The 15,472-nt window shown below is 43.1% G+C and overlaps 1 long non-coding RNA gene across 1 annotated transcript in view; it reads right to left on the minus strand.

The window, feature by feature from the left end:
- The window catches only part of LOC141472962 (uncharacterized), a 78,612-nt gene extending 72,473 nt beyond the window's left edge, over window positions 1-6,139 (minus strand). The window contains exons 1-2 of the long non-coding RNA XR_012463548.1: window positions 6,042-6,139; window positions 5,175-5,285 (exon numbers count right to left, since the gene is read on the minus strand). This is a non-coding gene — a long non-coding RNA (uncharacterized lncRNA). The remainder of the gene's footprint in view (window positions 1-5,174; window positions 5,286-6,041) is intronic.
- Window positions 6,140-15,472: the final 9,333 nt, after the last annotated feature.

A 15,472-nucleotide genomic window follows, 5' to 3' on the forward strand; every position in this document is an offset into this window, starting at 1 on the left:
GGCCGTGTGATGGGACTGAGGCCCGGCCTTGCGTGCCCCCAAGTTCACAGCTCCCTCCAGGCCCCCGCCTCCTGGGCTCTGAGGTCCCACCAAATCACCCATCAGCCTTCACAGGAGTCATTCCCAGAGGAGGAGACAAGGGCGCAGGAAGCTTTGGAGGTTGCCCGTGCCAGGGGGATCAGCCCATCATTTGTCTCCCTTCATCCTCACTGTCAGAAGCTCAAAATAGCCCCGCTCTTGCAAGACTCCTGTGCGGGGTCACGCCTGTTTGTGTAGATGATACGCTTCCACTAATAGCGCTCGAAGACATTCCTCGGCGGGTAGGTTGCCTTCTATATCTCAGCGCAACGTGCTGCCATGTGGGAGCTGGACAACTGTGTTGTGTCCTAAGACGGCAGATGCTATTCTTACCCCAGAGAGACTTGCTCCGGCACAGCTCCTGTCTCAGCTGAAATGTTAAAAGTCAGAAGCAGGCCCGAGTGTGCTCTCCCTGGAAAGAGCATCAATCAAGAGTGGCCCCTTTGATGCCCGTGCAATGACGCTGTGCCAACCCAGTGCCTGGGTGCTCGCCGTGGCCTCCTGGGACGTGCTGTCCCCTGGGGAACACAGCAGCTGCCCACGTACTTCCAGCGTTCACCTGGGGCTCAGTTTGGGGTGCAGGGGGAGTCACTTCTCTTGGGCACCAGCAACTGAAAAAGGTGGGCTGGGCTGTAGCTCTGAAAGTGCATGATTTTACAACTGCCTCCCGCTGAGTCCCTCTCTGGGTGAGGACGAAGATGGAGGCACGGCTTGCTCTGAGGTTCAGCAGCATTGCAAAAAGGGCCATGTCCCTTTGCTCAGGCTGTGCTTTCACAGCACTCACTGAGGGACGGTAGTAGGGCTGCCCACCAGAGACCCCTCAAGAGCCACCGGAGTATCAGGGCTGCAGGAGAACCCCTGGCCAGGCCCATGGCTATTGCGTGACAGCTATGGAGACACAGCTCTGCCTGCAGCCTGACTCCACGAGCCCTTTAGAGAGCTCAGTAAAGCCAGTGTCACTGCCTGGAACAGTCACCACAGGCAATCAGGCAGAGGAAACCAAGGTCCAGAGACTTCACTTGGGACGATGGCCGTACCTTTCACCTTGCCACTTAGAGTCTTGTTCAAAGGACACAGGCGCCATCAGCTTTCTTCTGGCTTGGGGCTCCAGTAGGGTCCTGTCAGTCAGGGAGCTCAGCCAGGCAGCAGCTGACCAGGCCCACTGCTCAAGGCACCCATTGCCAGGTGGGGGCAGCATGGAGCCATCAAGGTGGACCCTCCTCTGGGTGGCTGGCCTGTGACTGACCAGCCACTAGGAGGTCTCACTTAAAAATGGGTGCTTTTAAAACTGCTGCAACTTCCTGGCCCACGTGTTATCACTGAATCACACCAGATGGGTTAAACTCCAATCAGATGGGTCAGCCAGAATCAGGTGTTCACCACTGGGGGAGCACAAAGACAGGTGGAATGGGCCAAAGAAGGACTGGAAATGTTAGGGTCATCAGTGGTGAAAGAAAAGACCCTGAGCTGACAGAAGCAGCCACTGGTCAGTGTGCAGGGCCTCGCTTGCAGGGGCACATAAAGGGCACCACATAGGTGCTTGGAAGCGTGTGACTATTGAAAGGCCAACACGAAGAATCAATGGCCCTGCCTACTCCACTGGTAGAGCAGTCTAAGGAGAGCGACTGCAGCACCTCTTCTGACAGCTGTGATCTGGATGGACCTTTACAGTGCGGGTACCAGGAGAGGCCCAGGGCCCTGGATCACCCTCACTCATCTTGGGATGGCCATGAGATCCAGCCTCCACAGATGAGGACCTCCTAAACTCTTAGGCCAGCAAGGGTGAGCCAGCAAGCCCTTTGCGGCCTGAAGTGTCGATGAGTCATTCCCGTGCTCTACCTCTATGCTGGCACAAAACACACAAGTAATCACAATATTCTTCCCCATGAAGTGGATGTGAAAATGGCACTGTGAACACAAGCAAAGGCCACCTTCACTGTTCACGCACAAAAGCAGAGCAGGGCTGGGAAGTGGGAAGAAGAACTCCTGCCCCTCATCTCCCTTGTCTGCCTCTCCTGTCCTGAGGTTTTCTCTTGCAGAGGAAGCAAACCCCTTTCCCTCTGGGACATGTCAGCAGCATCGGCTCCCTGGGAGACAGGGCTGCTGTGGGGGACAGGACCAGCCACTAACACACACTTGAAACACAGGCTGTCTCTCCCCATGACAGGAGATCAGTGGGGCAGAACAGCAAGTGCTGAGGACCTGGCACCTAGACTAAATGGGTTTTGGGGGAAAGGGTGGGAGTCCCAAGAGCTCAATGCCCATCATGTGCCCCTGGAGCGCACCTGTCCTGCAAACCATAGTGTGGGACATCAGGGAGATCTGCCTCCATAGCATTTTCCTTTTGACACTAAGCATTAATGAAGACATGCTCAAAGACCTGCAATTAGTGCTGCTTGCACCATGGTGGCATGTGCGGACCCCAGGTGAGGAAGGGGCTGGGTGACACCCACCACCAAAGACGCTGTCCCTGTCCCAGAGGGGACAGTCCAGTCTGGGAGTGCCTGTGCGGCCTAGGCTGCAGGCACAGAAATGCCCACTGGCTGCAATGCCCTAAAATCCTCTTCTTCTCTTGCTGACAGAGGTGAAGTCTTTCCTCTACTTCTGCCCTGGCATGTGGCAATGAGTTAGCCATGTCTGCAGGAGGAGAGGGCTTTGGAAGGCCAAGAACAGATACTTGCCTTATTTAGGTGAGCTCTGCTTCATGCCCTTGGTTTTGTGGATCCCCTCTCCAAGGAGGAGTCTGTGGCCAGAATGTGACATTTCCTTCATGATACAGCTATTGAGATGGTAACAGGCTGTTCCAGCGTGAGCCTGCCAGAGACCTGGGTCTCCAGGCCAAGAGTCTCTGGGAAAAAAAATCCACAATGCCCAGTAAAGAGCACTTGGACATCCTGTCCTGGGATTTGACTTGGCTTTTGAAATAGAGATATTCAGTGCCACACTTGGGAACTGCACCATATAGGTGCCACATGAGCTGCCATTTTAACCTTGTCGTGATTGTCATGACTATCTGCTGCAGTTACCTCGTATGGCTACAGACTGTGAAAGGCCTGACAGCTTGTGGGAGAGTGGCATCCAAGCACTTTGGCAGGGCAAAATGGGATCAAAAGTAAAAGTAGCTCTGGGAAATTAGAGAAATTGTCTCAGATTTTCAGAAGGAAATTTGGGAAGTACTTTTGGGAAGATTAGATGAGGTAGACAAATGCATGGTTTATGGCCATTGAACTAAGAAGGAAAGGAAGTGGGGATTGTAACATATCACAAGTTAATACTCATAAAAAAAGGATATTTTGATACTTTTTAAGGTTTCTAGGCAATTTTTTTTGCATACGGGTGTTTGGATATTATTGTTGCAGACGTAGAAAGTTTCTGTAGTAGGAAATAATTAACATTTTTGTAGGTTGGATTGGTAATTATGTGAATAAGAAAAATAATGCCTTTACTTTAGAAAATATATTTTGAACATAATAAAAACATAAAAATATTTACTGTAAATTAGAAATGCCTTAAATATATGATCTGCCTTACTTGAAACTTCTCGTATTCTTTAGGATGTTAAACTCACATCACTCCTATAGGATTTTTTATTGTGCAGGTTGTTTGTTTTTTTTTCAGATCCTTGCAACTCACTGTAATTTTCAATCTGAACTAATCATCTCAGTCAAGTTGTGCTCTTCCTAAAGCCATTTTTACATAGAGTATCTAGCCCTACATATTGTCCTGTGCTTGAATTACAGTGCAGCTTTACTGAGGATCCAATTTATTACCTTATCAGGATGCATGTAGAACACTGGTGGGAAACTAGAGTTTTGTTTTTCTTGACTTGTGATCATCTGCTATGTGTGGAGGTCAGGGGTTGCTTTGCACTGATGATCTATTTTTAGAGTTAAGCTGTCATCTGATCAGCACTAGTGCAAAGGTCCTGAAAAAAATGTTGGTTTATAATGGCCACAGAGAAAGACCTCTCAGAGAAAAGTTTAAAATAGACGCAGTTAATGGGCTCAAATAAAACTTCTGTCCTATATGGACAGCAGGGGATTGGCAGGTGATCTCTGGAGCACAAAAACAGCATTCCAGTAATATTAGCACAATGCGTTGAAAACATATTCTGTCAGATAATCTTTGTCAATAAAGTAAAATTCAACAGTTCACACTGTGAGCTTCCCATCACACCTCAGGCAAGGAAGAAATCACCTAGCACCTGAGCTTTGCTGCTCAGGTCTCATGACAGTGCCCTCCTACCTCCCACAGAACAGGCACCTCCCCTGCCCCACCATGCCAGCAGCACAACCCCAGCATCAGTATGGTACCACTGGGAGAAATACGGTTCAACACAGTGTCGTAGTTTCTTCGAACTGGGACACACAGGAACTTTGGAACTGGAGCCCAAAGAGGTCAAGTCCAAGCTTAGCTAACATGCGAGTCAGATGGCAGTGTGGGCTCATGGGAAGGCTCTAAGAGCCTTCGAGGCACCCTGCTTCAGGAATATATGGCCAACTGGAGGGATTTGTCAGGGAGCTGAAGAGACTGATCCGTGCCGCATGGCAGTGACCAAATGAAGAGGTAATTGGACATTAGCTGGTTAGGCTAATATTAAAGTAGGCTAATTTTGCATGAACAGCAATATATCCCCTCCTCCTGTGAGAGGTGTTATCCTATTATTCTCCAAACTGAAAGGAAGTTTTGAAAATTCTCTTTTTTCAATGTAAATAATGAATATGGGAATTACCAATAGAAATCATCTCATGTTATCAATACTGCAAACTCTTTCTGCGCTTCAGAACGCCTTGTGTAATTTAAATAGTTTTAATGTTCAGAAGTCTTTCTTGTTTTATGAAGAAAGCAGGTAAAAAAATTGTATATAATTGTAACATTCACTTATAGCAACAAAAAGCTAGTTGTGAAAATCTAAACAAATCTATCCCTGTAGTGTAGCCTCTTGTTGCTTCCCTCATAGGTGTACTGTCAAAAGAGAAACAAGCCAATTAATCAAGTATCTGGTAATTTTAGTTTATGTTGCTGTCCTCATTTCTTCTCCTTTCATGCCATTCCATCCCGTTCTATTGCCGTCAGAGCCTGTCCACCCCACTCACCTGTTCTGTAACTGAAGCTGTTCAGCTGCTTTGGCATGTGATGGAAAGGGCATCCTGAATGTCACCTCCTCGTCCAGGACCTACAGCTCACGTATCTTTCTCTGACATTTGCTGTGGAGATAGGAGGAATTTGAGTAACCATAGAAATCTCATGCACACTCAAGAGCTGTTCCTCTTCAAATCTAAAAGTGCTGTGTGTTAACTGTCTCTAATCTCTAGCTTATTTTGCCCTCCCTCTTCAATTTCCTTTGCAAGACTGTTACTTGTACTCAATGGGCAGCGAATTAGGTGTCATCAGAGCAAAATAATAACATTCCTGGATTTAAAATCTGCTGTTGAAACTTTCCGAGTAGAAGTAACTTCTTTTTTTCCCCTGCTGTGAAGTCAAATAATAACCGTATCAAGCATTACAGAAATTAGACTCCAAACAAAGGAACAGGATCAGAAGATAGCAAGGCCACCTCAGGCCATTCATAGCCCGAGATACGAGGACATTCTGAACAGCAACAGACACAAAGGTTAGCTCACTTCTGTTTCTCTTTGTAATAGCAAAACCAGTAACTGGCCCAATGTACCTTACATGTTACCAGGTTAGTTGGTCTTTTATTTGTTAGGTTCATCACTGGCTTTTCCCTAGAAGTAATACCCAATTCCTTTCCTACTCCATCCTTTTTAGCACTGCTCATCTGGAATGACAGCTCAAATCCCTGAAGGACATGTCTTACCCAGCTAAACTACAAACAATTACCCAGATTAGATATGCCATGATAGGAACAGAGAAAGTGCTCATCATATTCCATTTAATTCAACACAATGCCCACCTTTCAGTAGAATAAAAAGAACTTTTTATGTGAAAAGTTTTCTTACCATCTCCAGGATCCAGTGCCCAGCCACATCTTAGCACAAGTGTCAGAATGAGAAGCTTTGCACCAGAGAATTAGTGTTCCGGCATTTCTCCTTGTCTCATGCCAGCATTCCTGAGAGGTCTTATTTTACCCAGGGATCTTCAGTATGAGGCTACACATTCCTTATCAGTCTGTTCATTATGGAACCACAGGCGCAAAGATCCCCCTTGGCATGTTTTATAAATATTAACAGCATAGCTGAGAACAGCATTTGCAAGCTGTAAATCCCATCAGGAATTGTCTTCAAGATTAGTGTAAAAACTAACACTAAGCAGTAAAAAAATACTGAACATCTTTCCTTTTTAACAAGAAACTTGGGTGCTTATCTTTGTGTTTTGTGAGCAATTCAGCATTATGAGGCAACCTATTTTGTTGCATGTTAATAATTTCATTCCTTTCACTAAAGACTTGTTATATCCTAGCACTCTCACTCCCAGGATAAATTATTCTAGTAACCCTGTGGATGTTAAGTCCATTTCCTAAATCCATGTGTTAAATAACCTATTTTGGCAACAAGAAAAAATGTGTATGTATTCCAGCTGTAGCATTTGGAATAGGTTTTTCTCTGGGTTCAGTCTACTGAAACTAAACTATTTCTATAACCAGAATGGAGAGAATGATTTAAAAAGTTCAAATCTTGAGATTTTTTCTTTACTTGCATAGAGAGGCTCTAGATCTGAAAGTGCTTGGGACACAAAGGAATAGTATAGAAAGCCTGGAGAAAGGGTATTTGGTGCTATGAAGCATGGATTTCTCAAGGAAACATTTCTCACATCTCATCACCTGGAAATCATTGATTTTCTGAACAGGTGACAAGTATTTTGTCAAGGGCCAGTGATTGAATCCTGTGTTTTATCCACTCCACAGAGAAGAACGAAGCGTCAGATCTGTGGAGAACTCCTGGACTATCCAGCTTCAGAGGAAGTTTGATCCAGCGTAAAGCAACAGGGATGTGTAAAATTTAACTACAGGATCTCTGGTCATAATGAAAGCTGATCATCCCCCTGTTCTGTGTAGAACAGAACAGTACTATATGCTTTTGTCTTGCTATTTATTCAAAGCATTCTGTGGGTAATGCCTTACACTGAATCTTAGGCCTTTTGTTTCCTTCAATGGAAATCAAATAACCTTCTCAAGTGGTAAGTTCCTGCCTAACAAAACTGAAGTGCAGGATGGCCACTTTGGGGTCCAAAAATAGTCATAGGATATGATGAAGAAAGAACAACAGATGATGTTTCAGTTAGATGTCTTTGAAAGATCTCATAGAGAGTGAATAGCCTAAAGCTTTTACTTATGAAGTCTAATTGTAATGCCCACTTTTGTGTTTGATTTCTGGAGGCTACAGGCTGTATGTGACTATAATGTATTGCCAAAAACTTGGAACGAATAAAATACCAGGATGCCCATTGAAAAGCAGATGTAATGCTATCCTTAGCTTAACAATAGGTTTTGATTAGTTCTCTTCAACCCTGCGTTAAATAAAGTCGTATTTTGTTAAAAGGGTGTGGTAGGGGAGGAGATGGGAAAGACTGGACGTTAGCTCATAGCAGTTAAACAGGACAGGAAGATGAGAGGTAACTTCAAGAGTGAAGGGGAGAACAGAGGTGCAAGAAAGAGCTCTGAACGTAGGGGCCTGCAGCAGACTGCTCAGAATAACAGGGAGCTGGGAAACAGTCTGGTCTCAAAAGTAACAGCTAGAAGGATGTCCAACAGACTGAAAAGGTTTGCAGAGCTTGCTGAATCCAGACAACTAAAAATTCCACAGCTGAAACCAATACTGGAGAAAAGGCCCTGCTCCAGAAGGACACAAAGGGCAGGGAGAATTTTTTATTACATGTTTTCTTACTCTGACTTTTCTTCTAACTTTTTTTTTTTTTTTTTCTATGAAAGACCTAGACTTCTTATCTGTAACTGCTGGTCTAACCACATTCTTCTTTCAGGTCCCCAGGCCTTTTCTCCTCCGAGGTTAGCAGAGGTTCTGTCAGAGGTACTCTGACACCTCAGCAAAATTTTAAAGTTATTATTTGGTTATATTGTTTTAGTAAAAGGGACAAGATACAAAGTTAGTGGCATAAATTTATGCTGCCATGTCTGGGTAAGAACTGCAGGTAGCCTGTGAAGAGAAGCAACATCCTAAGATGAAAGGCATCAGTAAAGATCAGCTGTTACAATTTTTCAGTGATAAACCTTCCAGTGTTGTTTTCCATAAGCATATATTAGAATACTAATATATTTAGAGCACTCATAGCAAAGGAATTTAACAGTGTTAGACACAGACCTTATACTTACCGTGTACTTCTGATATGGAAACCTAGCTATTTCCTGCAATGGGCACATGTGAATACTATGAGCACAAGATATGGGTGTCCAGTGACACCACAGTCCAGACACAGGCAGTCCAGAGACAGCTCCTTCTCTAACATAGGTCTCCAGAGAAGTGGGAAGGGAATGAATTGTGAGCTGCCAATCAACAGTGCCCCGTGCTGTTTGGAAGCCAGGGCTGTTCTGGCATTGCTTCCCCCAGGTCTGCCCTTCAAGTTCAATGTGGGAAGATGAAGGGATGCAGGATTTCCATTGTGTGTCAGCAGGAACCAGGCCTAAACCAAACTATTTGAAGTGGGAGGAAAGGCAGTTACTCCTTGGGAGCAAAGAGCTAGGCAGGCAAAATGCCTTTTTTCCTTTGTTATGCTCTACCTCAGATTTTCCGTTCCTTCCTCTTGTTGGATCTGATGCCTTTCCTACCCAGCCAGGTGGGTCTTCAATGAACACCTTCAGGAGAGATCTTCATTGATATAAATGTCCCAGCATCACTTGAAGCCAGCTTGGAGCCCTAGAGCTGTGTCTGAATAGCCTAGTGCAGAAGGCAGCAACTTGCACTTTCAGTAAGATTTTTTGGAAGTTGTGTTATTCTGATAGTGGTAGCTCCTTTTGTTGAAAATGGTGCAATGAGATGTTTCTTACTGACTTGTGCTTGACATTTCCAAACACAAAAAGTGGATGACAACCTTCCCCACACAATGTCCAAATATGATTCTGTTTGTATACATATAGGACAATGAATGCAGTTATGGCCCAATAGGAAAGCACTGTTGGCTCCATTTGCTCTGTTTCAGCAAGGATTTCTCATTTCCCTGAACTTCTTTCTGTCTTCATTGCAATGAAGTTCAGTGCCAGGACAAGTTCTCATCAGGTGGGACTGCACAGTCTGGGCTGCACTCCCACATCATTAATATGGAATACACTGCACTCTGAAGCAGTGCGTGTACAGGAAGTGTGGGACTGCAACACTTCAAATCCGCATGAAAGGGTACAGGATTTCATCATAATTCTCAACTTTCATCTCCAAAGGACAAATCTCCTCTTGGCATTTTTGCTCTTTGAGGCTGAAAAAGAAATGTTAAAGTGTTAATCAGTAATTAAAGAACACCCCACTCCACTCTGAAATGAATGGTGCTATAATGAGTTTGCCTCTTGGATTCCTATATGTGTGACAGCTGTGATCAGCTCAAGCTCTTTCCATTCCAGCAAAATTTTCACTACATCACCTTCTCATATACAATGCACCCACATTACTACATCTCTCTCCACTGCTTGTCCCTCCATAGAGGCTCCTCACTCATTTCTTCCTCCTTCCTTTACATTCCCTATCCTGCTTTACCCCATCTCAGTTTCCCCACTGATCAGTGTCTCTCATTCCTCTTGCCCTCACTCACCCAACCACAACCCATCCTTGGAGGTATGTCCAGCCCTTTCCCTCTCCATGCACAGGGTGGGGCAGGCACACGTGCACTGCACCTCTGCTCTCCCAGCTGCACCTCTGCCTAGTTCATGCAGGCCCATGGTCTGTCAGAGAGCAGCACAGCCATGCAGACATTATTGGTCCCTCCTGGGCACCTCCTAGTTCCTGGTCGGGGTACCGGGACCCCAATCACCTGAGGAGGAGCAGCAGAAGTGACTTGTCCCAGGTACAGGAGGCACTGCTACCTGAGTAGGAACCTGACCCTGCTCCCCAGGCCATCAACGCACAGGAGGAGGTTTCCTACCAGAGCAGTAGCTCAGCAGCTCTGAGCTCCCTCCAGCCTCCCAGGGCTCGCTAGCGGGGCTTGTTTGCTTTACCCTGTGAGCTTCATTCTGAGAGGGAGATAAGTAGGTCACTTAGAGTCATGCTTTTAATCTTAATCTACTGGCAATAGTACTGTACTTATTATTAACTGTACCCAGTTTCACTCTGCAATGCATCTTGATATGCCCCTGAATCTCCTTCTACCTGCGTCTTTCCCATGCTATGCCACTGTGTAAGCAGTAAAATCTTGCAAAGCATAAATCAGAGGACACGATCATCATGTAAGCACAATTAGTGTTATGTTGGAATCTACTAATACTTACTGACTTGAATGAATTCTCTCCAATGATATGGTGAATAAGAGATAAATGCCATAGCAACCACTTTTCAGGAAAAGTTGCATGACAGAACTCAGGAGTCACAATTTCTCAGTACAAGACATGATGCTACCTAACTTTTGGAGGTTTCTTTATGACTGGAATGAATCTATAAACTAGGATTTCCTAATCTACTGCCCACTGAGCAGATGCCCTAATGGATAAACAAATCTCCCCAAGACATGTTTGAAATTGTTGGGACTGTACTGGGGAACCTAGTGAAAAAGTGGAAGCTAATAAGGCTGCCAAAGGTATTTGATGAGCATATGGAAATTATAAAGTGCACAGAATTTCACTGCTGCACCGTAATGAAAGAAGAAATGGGACCTCACAATTTATTCTCTACTGTACTGGAATCCACCGGCTGTTACAGGGCAACCTGTTTATAGTAAGATTTAACCTTGAGAAGATGCAAAGACTTTCCTAGCTGAATGTAAGAAATCATCACTGTTCCTCTTCAGTCAGTACTTTCAAGTTGTAAAACAGATGGATGAGTACTACATAAAGATTTGGGGCCTGTGATCACTCTTTTCCTAGGTTTGTTTTTGGCAGGAGGTTCTGACACCTGAACAAGGGCCATGAAGTTTCTTCCACTAATGATCACATTGACACTCATGGATAAAAGTAATGAAGAAGGTATCACACTTCAAGGCTGTCAAATTTCCTTCCACATTGGAATGTTATAAATTCAGCTCACAATGCAAATCTAAAAGTAAAACTTGTTGTGAGATTCTGCCTGGCCATATGCTGGACATTTGTGTCTACATACATATTTCCACTTTGACTGTGGTGTGTTGCTGAGTATTCTCTCTCTCTGTCTGCTAACACAGAGCCTGATGGAGAAGTCATATCTTAAGGGCTGGCAGAGAGTGAGGTGCCTGCCTGATATCTTTCTCAAGATGGTTCTATTTTCAGCATGCCTGAGTCTCTTCTTCTCCACGGGAAATGTCAGCACTGCAGCACCTTGACCATGCTGCATTGCTGAGCAGGACATTCCGTATCCAGGGACTGCTCTCACTCTTCTCTTTCGATTGTGCTGTGCTTTGTGTTCAGCTGCTGTGGAGTCCAGCCCTGCAGAGACAGTAACAGGACTGGGAGACAGTAGTGGGCAGGAGCTATTTGTATTTTCGCTTTTTGCATTGAGGTATTGTTGATCCTTTCAGCAGATCCCTTGCCAAGAGCTAGCATTCAAAAAGCTGCCCTTTGTGATATACAATAAGTATTTCGGAAAGACAGCAAAGAAAATGATGTGTAGCCCAGAAGCTTTTCATAAAAACTCATATGAGTAGCTAGATGATGAAACACTATGATTTTCATTGCAGGCGTTTCCTGTCCTGTGGAACTTGAGCTTGCAAGGATAGGCTACCTGCAAGCTTTAATTAATACTATTATTAGTCTCTAGAAAGAACCTTTAGAGGATATGATTACAAATTATAATCATACACAGCCATTCTCACTGGCAAAGAAGGAATGAACTTTTCCCCTCTTAGTTTCTTTCACATGTATTGTCTTCTGATCTCTTTTCCTTTTGCAACATCTTCAAATCTAATCCAAGTGGCAAAGGTCTTTCCTTTCTAAACCTGTACTGAGAATTCATGTCTATCTTGTGATCAACATCACACACTCTGTTGCAGCTGCCATTGCTATCAATCATTTTTTCTTGCTTAATATATATGCATTCTAATAGCATTTATGAAAAAGCTGGGAATTTTTGGTTGATGAGAACTGGAAAAAGAAAACTGTATGATAGTACAGTTTTCAAATTAAATGTTAAGTATGCGTGATTTTTCTTCACACTTAGCAAAAGGGTATAATTACTGTTTGCTCCAGTAGGACTTACTGAATTTACATTGTCATTCATTTTATTGGCACTGAATTGTTTAATGCCAAGCACGGAGCAGTTTGCTGTTCAGCCCTGTTGAATGCTTATATAATTGATGGGCCTGGTAAATTAGCAATCACCTTAATTGTACAACCCAACTAACAGAAAAACAGACAAGTGCACTAGATGTAGTCTCTAAGGACAGCTCAAAGGTGGGTACACTTTTGAAGAACCTTTGTAATTAGTATTTTAAGGAAAAAGACAAACCTCTAAGTCTGCAACCATATGATGAATTTTGCTAAATTTTAGGAATCACTCTAAATGTGATTTAATACCATTTTCTTGTCATGATATTTAACCTCTCAGTTATAAAGCAAAGCTTGAGACAATAAACAGTAAAAAAAGCTCAACTGAAACTTGAGCTCCCATTTAACAAGAGCTTGCTCCTTTTTAAGCAGTAATCTTCACCTATATGCACACTGCACGCTACTAGCAATTGGTTCCAGAGACTTCTTCCTATGTAGGACCTATGAAAGGTCCTTTTAATAGGTTCATTTCAATAGCTTTCTAGATCTGATGGTGAGAGTAGTCCATTTAGTGGATGGACATATCTAAGCCAGCCCAGCTCTTGCAGAAATCTCCCAGTGCTCCCATGTAAGCAAGGCTCCTTTGTCTCCTAATCAGATGATTTCAGGCCTTGTTTGCCTGTGAGGGTGGAGTTCACAATCTGTAATCCCAGAGCAAGGAGAACAGACAGGAAATACATATTTTTTGGACTGTATGTCATGAACACAGTATTTAAGTGAATTATTGAAAATTGCTGTCAAGATACAATGAAAGGCCTGAAGAATTTGCTAATATGTGTTCATATCAAATATTTCAAGCAGATACCAGATGCCCTTACACCACTCTATGTCTGGTTAATTTCTTAGTCTTATGCTGAAATTACAGCCATCTCACTCAATGCATGTTCAACTTCTAGTGCTCATTATGAGTTTAAGCCACAAATCAAAGGGATTAATTTTTTTTGCCACTGTTGCCAGTCAATTTAGATGCACACAATGTGAAGTACCTACACAAAGCAGAATAGCAACTGTGATCCATGAGTTTTCTGCTCATAACCAACTACAGTCCCTAGAAATATGCTCTTACGTACTGGTCACTACTCCAACACTGCTTAGGTCCTTCCTGCAGAAGAACACCTTCCCTACTTGTAAAGGGTCTAAGAAAGATCTTTCTATTTTCCTCCTTTCTTCCCCAGTAATACTTGTTAGATATTTTTAGAGCAAAAACTCATTAAAAAAACCCAAACTCATTTCAATTGAGTTTTCCCCCTCTGGCACACATGTATCCATTTTCAATTATACTTCTTTTGTTGATTATCTCCTGTCTAGTCAAAACATGGACAGCCTTGGTCATTTTATTTAAGTGAAAAATGCACAGTGAAGTCCTCATAGCCATACTTTATAGAGAACGAGATGAGGCTCACTCCTGAAGAAGAAACACTACTTCTTTTCAGAAAAATTTGGAACCAAGCTCTATGTCTGCAAATGCCTAATTGTTTGTTTGGGAACTCTGACATATTACCTTATTTTAAGGCTAGCCTTTCTAAAGGTCTTCTGTGAGCTAAGGCAGGGTGTAAGAGTAACAACATTAATTGGTCCAAGTTGTAGTACTGTCAGTAATAGAGTTGATGCTTTCAAGAGACTACTGAAGGTTTTGGATCTACTTATGCACAGCTCCAGGAGAGTGAACCATGCAGTCTCAGCATTCCTCATCTGACAGCCTGGATTTTAAAACATATCTGTCATTGTTTATAGGCTACTCTGTTAACCACGTTATTTGCATGGTCCGTCCTTTCAGTCCTGTAGCATCTTAGTACTAGTTATCTTATACTGTCTTTGGTACTTGATAGCCCTATTGACTAGCTGATCTAGAAACTCTGTTTGCTCATCTACTGTATTGTTCAGGCACTGGGGGAGAAGTTATGGAAATGAGCAACTGAGGAACAATTCCTCTTCTTCCATTTGATGGGCTGTCTCACATAAGCAATGTTACCATTGTCAAAGAGGACTTCCAAAAAATGTTTTAGGTTCTAACACTGGCTTGTGTGTGGGCAGAGCAGATGCTACACCCAAGCCCTACATCCTAAGAGTGCTGCTGAGTGACTGTCACCTGGAGACACCTCAACTCACTGTCCTGCATCCAAGTTCTCTAAGTGCCTTAACTGATCGAGATTCCCTCCTTAATTCTCTTGTCAAATTATTTATAGTAGATATAGCCACATAGTTGGTAAGATATAAAAATTTTCTAATTATATCTAGTCAAATCAAATGACAATTATGTCTTTAGATAAGTCTGCCAAACAATGCTTTGCCAAAGAAGGTTGGCCAAAAATGTTTTGACCGAAGAAAGAGGAAGAATCCAGAGCATCTGCATACCAGACTCTATAAAATCTCCTTGGGACTATTTTGCCCTGCTCTCACTGAAAGTTTCAAGGTAAGTGTTAGGTTCTGTAGGACTGCAGAGACTGAGAAATTTCTCTATATTGCATGTCTCACTGCATTCTGATTGCTTCTGATAATTAGGAGGGAGAGCTTGCTTCTAATAGCTGAAATTTTCTATCTACTTGCTTTCTGTGGATTTTTTAATTTCCAACTTAAAAATTGTCTCTGGAATACTGTGGAACATAAGGAAGGAAGTTACCAGCTTGTCAATGTACTAGCAACTGACTTAAAGCCTCTGATGTCATGAAAGGCAACACCCTTATTAACTGTTAGTCCAATTACCTTGCAGAAAAGGTTGGACTGAGACTGATAAGATGTATACAGTGTGAAAGTAAGTAAATTTACTATCCACATATCATAGGCAATGAAAGGACTTCTTGGAGACTCATTTCTGACAATTAAGGGCAACAGAAGACAGAGATTTGCTTTAGGTTTAGTTCTTCAGTATACCAACAGTAACATGGAAAAACACCCACCAATATGATAATACTGAAAAATTATAATCAATATTAAAAATTCTGTTCATAGTTTGAAGACTAAAATTATTTAGAATACTGTCTCATTCTCAAGTGGGATGTAAGTACTTAGGTGTTCAAATCAAAAACAGCTTTCAAAAGTTGCTAT

Source organism: Numenius arquata, chromosome 17 (genome assembly GCF_964106895.1).
Source record: "Numenius arquata chromosome 17, bNumArq3.hap1.1, whole genome shotgun sequence".
Taxonomy (NCBI): Eukaryota; Metazoa; Chordata; class Aves; order Charadriiformes; family Scolopacidae; genus Numenius; species Numenius arquata.